Source organism: Lampris incognitus, chromosome 17 (genome assembly GCF_029633865.1).
Source record: "Lampris incognitus isolate fLamInc1 chromosome 17, fLamInc1.hap2, whole genome shotgun sequence".
In the NCBI taxonomy this organism is placed as follows: domain Eukaryota; kingdom Metazoa; phylum Chordata; class Actinopteri; order Lampriformes; family Lampridae; genus Lampris; species Lampris incognitus.
The window spans coordinates 21021082-21033726 of NC_079227.1; the positions used below are offsets into that span (position 1 = coordinate 21021082).

Sequence of the window (12645 nt, forward strand, 5' to 3'; positions counted from 1 at the left end):
CATCAGATGTTGTTCCTAAAATCTGCTGGAGCCACTTTCCCAGTTTGGGGGTCACAGCCCCTATTGCGCCTATTACCACTGGGACTACTGTGGATTTCACCTTCAACGCCTGATCTAGTTCTTCCCCCAGCCCTTGGTATTTCTCTAGCTTCTGGTGCACTTTCTTCCTGATGTTGCTGTTGCTCGGGATTGCTATATCGATCACTACTGCTGTTTTCTGTTCCTTGTCAACCACCACAATGCCTGGTTGGTTAGCCAGCACCTGCTTGTCAGTCTGGAACTTGAAGTCCCACAGGATCTTAGCTCTGCCATTCCTAACCACCTTTGGTGGTGTCTCCCATTTGGACTTGGGGACTTCCAGTCTGTATTCAGTACAGATATTCCTTCCAGCCATTTGGCTATGCCTTTCAGCAGACGGTTTTCCAGCTAGCATTTTACACCCTGCTACTAAGTGCTGGACTGTCTCAGGGGCATCTTTGAACAACCTCCATCTTGGGTCTTGTCTGGTGTGGTGGACCCCTGTCTCAACTGATCTGGTGCCGAGTGCCTGTTTTTGTACTGCTATGATCAGAGCCCCTGTCCTTCAATCCAGCCTTTTCTAGCCACTGGTAGGATTTCTCGATATCAGCTACATCTTCTATCTGTTGATGGTAAAGCCCATGGAGGGGTTTGGTCTTCCATGATACCACCTCTTCTTCTTTGTCGCTACTCTCTTTCTTCTGCTGCCTGAGGTACTCCCTCAGCAGTTCATCCTGGGGACCTCTGCCTGATATTCTCGTGGATGTTCCTTGTTTCATCAAGGACAATGGCTCTGACACTCACTGGCCCCCATCGTTTTGCTTATCGTGCAGTCTCAGGCTGCTGGACTTCAGGTGGAACCCTCCGTGCATTGTGAAGAATTTCTGTTTCCTGATTCTTTGGCCTTTACCTCCTCCTTTGGCCAGCTTATTATTCCAGCTGGGTATCTGATGACTGGAAGGACATATGTGTTGATGGCTTGGATCTTATTTTTCCCACTGAGCTGGCTCCTCAGGACCTGTCTCACTCCCTGGAGGTATTTGGCTGTGGACATACTGCAGCATGTTGTTGGGCTTAATGTATGGCTTTTATGTGCCATTCCTAAGGTCCATGGACATCTCAATGGACCTTAGGAATGGCACATACAAGGCGTACATTAAGCCCAACAACACGCTGCAGTATGTCCATAGAGAAAGCAACCATCCACCCTCACCCTCCATCTTGAAGAACATCACAGAAAGCATTAATAGAAGACTCTCAAAATTATCATCAAATGAGTCCATCTTCATCAAACTACACCCCCATACCAAGATGCATTACAAAAGAGCGGCTACAATTTTAAGCTCAAGTACAACCCACCATTAAATACTGACTACCAGCAAATCAACAAACGTAGCAGAAGACGAAACATCACCTGCTACAACCCACCCTACAGTGATACCATGGCCACAAACAATGGAAAGCACTTTTTTGAACTTTTGGATAAGTGCTTCACCCCGGACCACCAACTGTGGAAGATATTCAATAAGAACACCATCAAAATTAGTTACAACTGCATGCCTAACATTCAACAAATAATATCGTCCCACAACACAAGAATCATGAACAAATCAATGACACCTTCATCACAAATGGACACTCCCAACTGCAACTGCCGCGTGAACGACTCATGCCCCCTCGAAAGAAATTGCCAGATGAAAGGAATTATCTACCAAGCTACTGTGATGAGAAATGACAACGGCAAAATAGCGACTCACGTCGGTCTAACAGAGGGAACATTCAAAAAGAGGTTTAATGCACACGTGTAACTTTAGAAACAACCGTTTAAGGAATGTAAAAAGGAATGTACATTTGGTCATTGGCGGACAGAAACATCAATTATTCAACCACCTGGAAAATTCTCTCTAAAAACAAAGCATTTTCAACCAACAGTAAAACGTGCAATCTATGTCTAACTGAAAAATATTTCATCATTTGCAAACCAAAAATGTCTACATTGAATAACAGGAATGAATTGGCCAGCAGTTGCAGACATAGATATAAGCATCTATTTTGTTATTATAAATAAATCATGCCAATGGACAAATACCATTAACCTTGTATGCAAACTACCCCCCCCCCCCGCGCCGTACTGGACGGTTATCGATCACGTTTTTGAATTTTTGAATGTAGGCACCTCCCTCTTCCCCACTGGACGTTGTGCACGTGATGTGCATGACGAGGCAGGTAATATGTTATGTTCTTTCCCGTGTAGCTTTATTGACAGCTGGTGATTGCTTATGGCATGAAACAGGCTTGTACTGTCTCATAAAGAATTTACTTGACTCACTGGATTATTTTGCTCCTTATTTGTTGATAGATATATATATATATCTATATCTATCTATATATACAAATAAAACTTTGTTAAAAGAAACACTCAATGGTAGGGAAAGTGCTCAACAAATAAGGAGCAAAATAATCCAGTGAGTCAAGTAAATTCTTGATGAGACAGTACAAGCCTGTTTCATGCCATAAGCAATCACCAGCTGTCAATAAAGCTACACGGGAAAGAATATAACATATTACCTGCCTCGTCATGCACATCACTGTTTCATTGACAGCTGATGATTGTTAATGGCATGAAACAGGCTTGTACTGTCTCATAAAGAATTAACTTGACTCACTGGATTATATATATATATATATGCGCATACATATATATGTGTGTGTGTGTGTGTGTTAGAATTTAAACCTGACATTTCTGAAACTAAACGTGAAGTTTAGGCGTATCCTAAATCGTCATATTTAAAGAAATAAAAAGGAAAGAAGGAACTAGTTCGTAGTGACAAAACGGTTATTAACATCTTTACGGCAGTCTGATTGTGTTATAAACGCCCATAAGTGCCCTATCATCCATTCATTTATTAATCCCATTTTAAAAAAAATTATTATTGTTACAGCCGCTCGTTATGACGCGTCGCAGATTAAGGTTATGCTACGATAACCATCCCCAGGTGTGTCATGTCTTTAATTAGAGGGCGCGCACAGCGCCTCAGCCTATACGGACGTCGACGTTCACGTCTGGACAGAACGACGCTCCTGTTCGCGCGACAACATCCCACACCAGCCGAGCTCCGTGTTACTGCTGTGTGAGCCTCAGTCACACAGCAGTAACGGGAGGCGTGCAGGATATAGTGGCGGTGGTGGGAGCACACGAGGAGCAGAGACCACTGTGAACCGGGCTTTGGATAATTACCGTGAAGCGGGCGCTTTTTGGGGCGCACTTGCCTCCCCCCCCCTCCCGCCCCCATCCCCAGCCCCATCACCCCCACCCCCCACCCCCCCGGAGCAATGGCATCTATGGATCGATCAAAGGGACTGCGTGAGTATCCTCCTGATTTGTTTCGCTCTTTCTTTCTTTTTTTCTGGACATACAGGAGTAGTAGACGGAACAGCCTGCATCTTCGGCGTGAGCGTTGACGCTACAAAACTGGACGTAGTGGGAGGTTATAGCGCGTCACAGCCATGTTTTAGTAGTAGTACTCCTCGCAGTGCGAATGCCTACACTGGAAGATCACTCAAAAGTCCCGTTAGGAGAGAGAGGGAGAGGGAGAGAGGGAAAAAGAAGAAGATCGGCAAGCCAACATACAGTGTTTATTGTTCTTGCGGGAGAAAATGTGCCATTCATTTGCGGCGAACGCGAGTGACGGGTGCATCTTCTTAAAGGAGACGCGCACCGCTTTGTGTTTTGGCAACATCAGCATCACGTCGGATCGGCTGGCGTGAGCCTTGGTTTTGCCACCGGAAACGCTGAAGTTGAGCCCGGCGCTGCTGGGTCGATTGCTCTCCGGACGCGGATGAACACGGGCCCACTTTACCGCCGCCGCCGGTTATGTGTGTATGTGTGTGTGTGTGTGTGTGTGTGTGGGGGGGGGGGGGGGGGCGATCCCGGTCGAGACAGTGATCAGATAAGTAACGTTATAGTTTGCGTAAAAACAGAAACATTACGATAGCCTAGCCTTATCCCCACGAGTATGGGGTCATGTTAAGAGGTCATCTAACATCTCACAGCTTTCTAGGCATGCTCTAGAAACAGCCCAAGGCCGCACTATATAACCAGCCCAAGTCAATATTATGATATTCTGTTGTTTAAATGGGCATATAACAAGTTGTGTTCAGAGCGTAGTAGACGGTTTGCTGCTGCTGCTGTTGTTGTTATTGTGATGTTATTGTGCTTATGTACAACGAGCATGGTCAAAACTGGTCATTTCTGAGATGTTTTGTTCAGGTTTATCGCACCTCTCAGTCACTGACACAGCACATGTCAACTGCCTTCCTTAGAGTATCAGCATTGTATTCACATGGGTTTTAGGAGGAGCGTGGGATGCAAGGACAAGATGCTTAAAATGAAATGACGAGCAACTTTGTGCAGTGCCATGGGATTAAAAGTGTAGAGTGGAAAGCGACGCGGTGCTGAAATGTGTCTGTGGTACAACCCAGAATCAGTCGACAAGTAAGTTTACACAAAAATTTAGCTTGGCGGGTTGCTCATTTAGAGAGCGAGAGAGAGAGAGAGAGAGAGAGAGAGAGAGAGAGAGAGAGAGAGAGAGAGAGAGAGAGAGAGAGAGAGAGACAGAGATTCTTTATTGTCCTGCTTGAGGAAATGTCTTGTCACAGCCTGTACATCAAAAGACAAGTTCACCTCCAAACATCAGAATCACCTTCATATATACTTCCATACATATATAAATGTATGCATAAACCTCAGTAAAGTTAGAAACTACACAGGTACCGCCACATCCTACACCCAAACAAAAGCGCATTACACAAGACATGTATGTAGTAGTATAAAAACATTTGGGGAAAAAAGATGTGAAAATTATTGAAACAGAAAATCAGGAAATAGCGGGTCACTTCTACACAGTATGAAGTTAAACACTCTAGGTTAGGAGGAACCCCATCATTTATTTAGCCTTACTGTAAGATGGAATTTTACATCAGCAGAGGACTTTTTTTTTGTTATGTCAAGGACAAGGCAAAATATAGAGATCTACTTGTAAACCTCCCTGAAATGATACATCGAGAAGGCAAGTCCGAATAGCACGAAAACCTATCCAAAGTGTTGCTTTCATTAAGACAACACTACTCACTTCAGCTGGCATTAGAAATAAAACTTGTGGCAGGTCTGGGGAGTCTCTCCACACACAACACTGTCATCCATTGTGGATGTTCCTCTCTAGGGGAAGTTGACGTTCAAATCATGTGGGGAAGGGGGGGGGGACTAATATGCCTGATGTAATAAAACTTGATAACTGTTGACACCTTGGGTCAGCAGAATGCACTGCTTCCTCTGCCTTCTTGCTTCCTCATCCCCCATCAACTCATTCATCCATCCGACTGACAGATCAGCCATCCAGCCACCAGTCTAGACCTCTTATCACTGGTCTTCAGACTGGAGTTGATTACCATCCACTTCATTTGCAGTATCCGCCTCTCCCGTCAATGCCAATGCCCACCGGGGTTTGTCTGAGGGAGATAATTCAAGGGAGGGAATCGTGGCATTAGCTTACCTGCTAATCACCACTCACATAGCTACTGTGCTGATGTGCAGTCTCTCATGGGCTTGGGCTTGTTTTTCTGCCCTCGTTTGCTGTGTTGTTGTTGCTGTTGTTGTTGTTTTTTGAGAGAGGGGAGTGTTTCACGCTTTTAAATCAGATGGCAGCAAGATAGCCTCCAAGCTCTTACATAAAGTTGTGGGTTTATGCATTGAAAAGCGTTGCTAATGCTGTTTACGCGAGCCGTGCACGGCTAAGTGAGGTTAATGTATGCTGGTGACTTTGGTCTCCCGTGGAACTGAGCTTTTAGGTGGGGCTATGTTTGTACTTTCTTGTCATATTGACAAATAATTACATTTCTACAGCTGACTGGGGATGAGAGAAGGTCATGATGCAAGGCCAACTGCAGCCTGTTGACCCCAGTTAAACAAGGTCATATAGTGCCATAGTTGTGAAGACTTTGTTGTGAACAGCATGATATGCGATCATTGTCTTGAGTTTGCAATTGAGGTAGGCCTTGGTATTGCCTGCACATTTTCACCCGAGTTGCAAATGTTGCATATAATTTACATAACATCCCGTATGGATGTTTAACATTGTCATCGCAATAGATAGTTTTTGCACCAAATCAACAGAGCTAACGTTAGCTTGTCTGAATCATGTTTTTAGGTAATCAACGACCCCGAAAAGCAAGGTGACACATCAGAAACATGCTAAAACATTTATCAAAATATTGATTTGAGCACATTAAAGGTGATAGAGCACGTCTTACATGCATCTCTGTTTCTGTTGATGGTGTTTCTGTGAAATCCTACCTGATAGAATATGAGGGAGAGGCTGAGGGATAATCCACCGCAAGAGATGGTCTTCAACCCTCATGTAATTAAAATGGCGATTTTCTTTAACATCTTTCAGTAGCATATATTTTTAGATGCACTCAATCAACAGCATTTTTGGAGGGGTTGCAATGCCCCAAGTTAGAAGGTGGGTTCTTGAGGTGCTTTGCACCTAAAAAACCAAAGTAGAGGCATTCACAACAGCTGGCAGCTTAGATTAAAGTGGCATGGAGGACCTCATTAGATTTGGCTAAATGTGCAATGTGCCTAAAATCCTATAGTTATAACCCATCATCTTTGCATCTGAAAGGCCAGTGTCTCTCTAACACCAACACCTTCTAATATATATATATATATATATATATATATATATATATAGTATATGACATTATTCAGACCTCAGAGATGCTGATCACCGTACATGAACAATGCATGTGATGCGTTTCATGATGGGTAAAAGTGGCGCAGGAAGCGGTCTGTGTCGCTGCTATGAGGGATTCATATTTGGAGAGATACCCACCCTGCAGATGATTTCTCCTGGTGAGTTAATTTTGAAGCTCTTGGGTTTTCTCCGTTTTCGTTTTTTTTCTCAACTGACCTTCAGCAAGGCTGATTTAGCCGGAGGAATTTTCAGCGAGCAGAGAGAGAGTGTCAGTGGGGGTGGGGGGGTTGCTTGGGGGCGTATGGACACAAACAAATTATAGATTAAGAGCACTATGGCACATTTGAGTTGCTGGGCAGAAGGAATGCACTCCCCCCCCCCTCTCTGTTGAATAAGGTATTCCACCGAGGAAAATGTGGAGCATCATTGAATCAGCTGCTTTAAGCATGACTTGTTGTTCAATGTTCTGCATAATGCGACCTAATCTATCTGAAAATCACATACCAACCATGGGAGAATGCATGTAAAGCTTGCATAAAGTTGAAACAGCAGAAAATAGGAGACACTTTTACTCATCAGTTCTCATAGGAAACCATTTGTATGGAGTCTATGTTGTCTCAAACTCTTAATGCAGCAATTTCATAATATAAAGCAAAATCGTGTTTTTAGTAAAAAAAAAAAAGGCCTTATTTACATGAAGCTATTTTCATGCTCCGAATGACATCATGGCCCACCATGATGGAAAGAGGATGTAAGGTGATAGGTAAAAAAACCAGGTCTCTAAATTCAGTTTTTCTTTCCTCTCTACAGTTTAACATTTCTGCAGCATTCTAACACAGCAAAACATATGGCTGCAGACATTCCCAACGTACTGACGGGCCAACGAAAATAAAAGAAAATACGTTCAAATTGTACTCTTTAACAATTAGCAATCTGCAAAATGCATGGCTTGTATGGGAACGCACAAGTTGGAGGCTGAGTTGAACCCTTCGACAATTTCCTGCTGCTTAGCTTTGCCTCACTGTTTCTATCTACTACAAAGTGAGTCTCTTGACAGCTGAAATGAGGGGCCCCGCTCTAAACCTGATGACGTGGGCACCTTTTTTTTGAGTCTCTTCTTCAGGTGAGTCATGGAGAAATTAATTTTCGTGTGCAGCACATATCAGCACCCAAACACAGAGCTCTACTATCAGTTACAGTGGAAAGTAATCACCTTTCTGCAACCCCGTCCATGCTACTAAAACAAAGAACAAATCAAAGTATAATGTAACTGACTTTGTATATACCCTTGATGGTAATTAGCTAGGCGTGTTCATGACAGGAGGATAGCGTCCTATTAGTCAAGCCCCTGAAGCCACATGAATAGCCACCCCTGCAGATTCTGCCTGGCCTTCAGGTTTCTGATGGGTTACTCAAAAGCCATGCTTTAGACATTAGAATATTAAAGTAATTTATCTCTCTCCCAGGTCTCATTTCTGAGGGCCGACACACATTACATCGGACCACCCTTATGCTGTCCTTTGCATTTCATGCGGAATATCCACGCACCTTAAGAGATAATCCTGCCAAGAAACAGTGCAAACATGACTCACCGATGTACTATATGAAACGCATTCCTTGTTCTTTCAATGCCTTTCTCCCCCCCCCCCCCTTTCTGATTTCATATCATCCCTGATTGATGTCTTTGGGAGGGTAAGCCACTTAGAATAATGTGCATGTGTGTAAATGTGAACATTTATGTAAGCTACTTAGACTGACAGAATTAGCAGATGAACGGGGAGAGCAGAGGCCCTGCTGATGGAATATTCATAGGCAGCTTTTAAGGGTCACAAGGGGTGATGGGAGGCAGGGGAAGAAAGAGAGGAACGAGGAACGGGAAATCAGGAGCAATGCCCCGCCGTTTTCCCCTCTTTTAAAGTTACTGTACACCCACTATTTCTTATAAGAGCTCAGACCCCCCCCCCCCCGCCTCCTGCTGCAGTCTTCATTCTGTTGTGTTGACTAAGCAGCCACTGTTAAGTGGCTCCTTTAATCTGCTCCACGTCTGAGAAGTTGTCAGGCTCTTGCATAAGTCAGAGAAACTGCAACGTGGGATTGTGTCAGATGTGTTTGTTTCACAGCAAACTGTGAACATCGAGTGTGCAAAAAACGCAGCGTTTTCCTGCGTTGAGTCAGGGGCCGTTCACTCTCATGTCATCTGCAAAAAGGAGCGTTCTGCAAAAAGTCACCTTTCGAGGCCAGAGCAGAAGCTAGCTAGCAACCCAGGAGATTGCTAACCAGACTGTGTGTCTTCGAGCATGGCTATTGACTAAACGTCAGTCAGTCTCCATAAAACAAGTACTGAAATCCAATTAACCATAATATGTCCTCAGGCGCACCGGCATAAAATGGAAATGAGAGCCTCTTTTTGAAGTAAGACTGATAAGAGTGTTTGGCTTATGAGCACACAGCGTGGCAGGGCTCCTTTCATTTTTTAATCTGGGAAAAGCAACCAGCATCCAATGTCCAGCCAGTGACAGACAGTCAGCTCCCAAGAGCCTTAGGAGATGTCCATCCAGTGCCAACCAGATTTCTCTAATCACGTTTACGGCAACATAACAAATGCTAAACATTTTTTGGTTGAAAAAGAGAGAAAAACACCGTGTCGATTCAAAGCTTTGACAACGCCACTGAACAGTCCCTCAAGGAACGCTCTTCCGTTACCTTCAAGAAATAACAAGGACAAAGACTTCACACACACACACACACACACACACACACACACACACACACACACACACACACACCAGATATACATACAGCGTTCTCATTTTACTAGCATCACAATTTACTGAAACCATGTGTCTTCAGTTGTTATTAGGGATGATACCTGTCATACAAAGGCCTGGCTCTTGATCAGGGAGACATTGAACAGTTCATTTATAAAAGATATTATTTTCCCTCCATAAGTCCTTAACCATGTCACAGTGGTATAGCATGTGTACCGGTGTGTCACAGTGGTATAGCATGTGTACTGGTGTGTCACAGTGGTATAGTATGTGTACTAGTGTGTCACAGTGGTATAGCACCTGTATCTGTGTGTCACAGTGGTACCAGTGTGTCCCAGTGGTATAGCATGTGTACCAGTGTGTCACAGCGGTACCAGTGTGTCACAGTGGTATAGCATGTGCACCAGTGTGTCACAGTGGTATAGCATGTATACCAGTGTGTCCCAGTGGTATAGCATGTGTACCAGTGTGTCCCAGTGGTATAGCATGTGTACCAGCGTGTCACAGTGGTATAGCATGTGTACTAGTGTGTCCCAGTGGTATAGCATATGTACCAGTGTGTCCCAGTGGTATAGTGTGTGTACCAGTGTGTCACAGTGGTATAGCATGTGTACCAGTGTGTCCCAGTGGTATAGTGTGTGTACCAGTGTGTCACAGTGGTATAGCATGTTCACCAGTGTTCCAACGTCATTATGACAATGCCAACATAAATCATCATCTCTTAGTTTGAGTCTGGTCATTCTGCTTGGGGTCCAGTAGCATTGACGCAAACTGAAGAACACAAATATGAGCGCAGACACGCACACACACCCACGTAACAGATATACACACAGCTTTCTCATTGTACTTCCTTTTTCCATTCTTCCCTCTTAACTCTATCACTTCCTGATTTGCAGTGTTGCTGCTGTTCTTTCAAACCAAGCAGATCTATTTTTAAGTGAGTTTAAGATTCCTGGTTGGATTCAGATCAGATTTTCAAGGATGCAACCCAATTAAATTTTTAAGAGGTGCGATTTTATTCATTTGACAGTAGACATGTGGTGTCCCTCGATCTTCCCTTTCTCAGATTACATGCTTCTCACATCAGGCCCTCCCGATTTCCCTTCAGCAAACTTTATTCGCTTCCCGTTCATCCCCCGCTCGCCACTTTTATTGACCTTTCCCTCTGACATAACAGTGGTACACTGTATCCGCAGGCCAGAGCAGTGACCTCAGTATACCAAGAGAAAAGGCCATATGTGGCCCCACAAACGGCACAGTGACGATAAAAAAAGGCTCTCCCGGGGGCGCCCGGGTAGTGTGGCGGTCTATTCTGTTGCCTACCAACACGGGGATCGCCGGTTCGAATCCTCGTGTTACCTCCGGCTTGGTTGGGCATTGGCTATGCCTGCAGGTGGGAAACCAGATGTGGGTATGTGTCCTGGTCGTGGCACTAGCACCTCCTCTGGTCGGTCGGGGCGCCTGTTCGGGGGGGGGGGTGATGGAGAAAACAGCGTATGCCAAATGCTACATCCCACTGGTGAAATTCCTCACTGTCAGGTGAAAAGAAGCGGCTGGCGACTCTGCATGTATCGGAGGAGGCATGTGGTAGTCTGCAGCCCTCCCTGGATCGGCGGGGGGGCTGGAGCAGCAACCGGGACAGCTCGGAAGAGTGGGGTAATTGGCCAAGTACAATAGGAGAAAGGGGGAGGGGGAGGCTCTCCCCTCCTTTTCCACTCTGTCTTGCTGAGCTCGTGAGCAACAAACTCACAAAAGTCACACCGCCTACTGCGCTGTCCCAGCTGCTGTCAAAGTGGGGTCTAACCTCCAACACGTCTTAGGTTAGCCAACAGATTGTGTTACAGCGAGTGTGCAACACGATGTGTTTCTGCACTTGTTATGGACCTGTCGGAGTACGGACGGAGTGCGGTCTCAGTCATGTTGCCTTTATTGTTGGAGACACCTGGTTGCTTTGGAGACAGTGGGGATGAGATGTGACCATGCTGTAATGTGACGGCACTGTTTCTTCCCACTCAAGGCACCGTGCCCAGCTCACCGCCTCGATGGACCCAAATCTGTACAGGCGCTGTCTGTGTGTGTTGTTGCTGTGTGTGTGTGTGTGTGTGTGTGTGTGTGTGTGTGTGTGTGTGTGTGTGTGTGTGTGTGTGTGTGTTTCTATTCAACTGCATTTGTAAGGAGGGATTTGAGTTGGGGGCAAATTTTGTGGGGACATTTTGGCCGGTCCTCATTTCTTCAAGGGTTAGGACTTTTGTTTATGGTTAACTTTAGAATTAGGATTACGTTAGGTAAGGGTAAAGGTTTTGTTTATACCTATCATACACAGGGCTGGACTCTTGATCAGGGAGACATTGACCAGTTAATTTATAAAAGATATTTTTCTCCAAAGGTCCTTAACCATGTCACAGTGGTATAGCAAGTGTACCGGTGTGTGACAGTGGTATAGCATGTGTACCGGTGTGTGACAGTGGTATAGCATGTGTACCGGTGTGTGACAGTGGTATAGCATGTGTACCGGTGTGTGACAGTGGTATAGCATGTGTACCGGTGTGTGACAGTGGTATAGCATGTGTACCAGTGTGTCACAGTGGTATAGCATGTGTACCAGTGTGTGACAGTGGTATAGCATGTGTACCGGTGTGTGACAGTGGTATAGCATGTGTACCGGTGTGTGACAGTGGTATAGCATGTGTACCGGTGTGTGACAGTAGTATAGCATGTGTACCAGTGTGTCACAGTGGTATAGCATGTGTACCGGTGTGTGACAGTGCTATAGCATGTGTACCGGTGTGTGACAGTGGTATAGCATGTGTACCGGTGTGTGACAGTGGTATAGCATGTGTACCGGTGTGTGACAGTGGTATAGCATGTGTACCAGTGTGTCACAGTGGTATAGCATGTGTACCAGTGTGTGACAGTGCTATAGCATGTGTACCGGTGTGTCACAGCGGTATAGCATGTGTACCGGTGTGTCACAGTGGTATAGCATGTGTACCGGTGTGTCACAGTGGTATAGCATGTGTACCGGTGTGTCACAGTGGTATAGTATGTGTACCGGTGTGTGACAGTGGTATAGCATGTGTACCGGTGTGTCACAGTGGTATAGT

General features: G+C 45.1%; 1 protein-coding gene across 1 annotated transcript in view; it reads left to right on the forward strand.

Moving 5' to 3' along the window:
* The first annotated feature begins 3125 nt into the window (after positions 1-3125).
* The window catches only part of tbkbp1 (TBK1 binding protein 1), an 81662-nt gene continuing 72142 nt past the window's right edge, over positions 3126-12645 (forward strand). The window contains exon 1 of the mRNA XM_056297190.1: positions 3126-3382. The gene's annotated coding sequence lies outside the window, so the exon portion shown is untranslated. The remainder of the gene's footprint in view (positions 3383-12645) is intronic.